Source organism: Elephantulus edwardii, unplaced genomic scaffold (assembly GCF_000299155.1).
Source record: "Elephantulus edwardii isolate Elephantulus edwardi_28Jun2011 unplaced genomic scaffold, EleEdw1.0 scaffold00081, whole genome shotgun sequence".
Classification (NCBI taxonomy): Eukaryota; Metazoa; Chordata; class Mammalia; order Macroscelidea; family Macroscelididae; genus Elephantulus; species Elephantulus edwardii.
In genome coordinates, this window is record NW_006399831.1 from 808,032 (window position 1) to 809,160 (window position 1,129).

General features: G+C 44.6%; 1 pseudogene; it reads left to right on the plus strand.

Annotated features, from left to right (window-relative positions):
- The first annotated feature begins 356 nt into the window (after window positions 1-356).
- Window positions 357-848, plus strand: LOC102865129 (annotated as a pseudogene).
- Window positions 849-1,129: the final 281 nt, after the last annotated feature.

The window sequence follows — 1,129 nt, forward strand, 5'->3', positions numbered from 1 at the left end:
TGCAAATAAAGATACCATTTGACCCAGCAATTCCACTACTGGGAATATACCCTAAAGAGACCATAAATGACATCCAAGTAGATATATGTATACCCATGGTTATCGCGGCTTTGTTTACAATTAGCAAGGAGTTGGAAACAACCTAAATGCCCATCAACAAACGAATGGGTAGAGAAGCTGTGGTATATTCGCACAATGGAACACTATGCTGCCTTGAAAAACAAGGAACTCATGCAATATTATTCAAAATGGGTGACCCTGGAGTGCATTATGCTGAGTGAGGTATCTCAGTCACAAAGGGACAAATGCTATATGGTGCCACTGTTGTAGAATGATGCTGGAAAATTTTTTAAAGAATGAAATCTGCCTGTCGCTCCCTTTCCCCTGGCTAGCAGCGCGGAGGCCGAATGATTCCTGGAGTTACTGTATAAGACGTGAACCAGCAGGAGTTCGTCAGAGCTCTGGCAGCCTTCCTCAAAAAGTCCGGGAAGCTGAAAGTCCCCGAATGGGTGGACACTGTCAAGCTGGCCAAGCATAAAGAGCTTGCTCCCTACGATGAGAACTGGTTCTACACGCGAGCTGCTTCCACAGCGCGGCACCCGTACCTCCAGGGTGGTGCTGGGGTTGGCTCCATGACCAAGATCTATGGGGGGCGGCAGAGAAACGGCGTAGTGCCCAGCCACTTCAGCCGAGGCTACAAAAGTGTGGCCCGCCATGTCCTCCAAGCCCTAGAAGGGCTCAAAGTGGTGGAAAAAGACCAAGATGGGGGCCACAAACTGACACCTCAGGGACAGAGAGATCTGGACAGAATCGCCGGACAGGTGGCAGCTGCCAATAAGAAACATTAGAACAAATGATGCTGGGTTAATAAATTGCCTCATTCGTAAAAAAAAAAAAAAGAATGAAATCTAAATTAGTAAAAAAATAAAATAGACTGTTTTGGACGGTCATATAGCTGGCTTGCATGTTTACCTTTGGTAGCCCAGAATGCCAAAACTAAACACATGAACCATTCTTTAACAACTGCATAGATAATGTCACATAAGAGTTTAAAAGCAAATAAAAGAGAAAATGTAACTTAGTTTCCAGGGTAGATGTAAAGAACAAAAATTGTAAAAAGCTGTGTTAC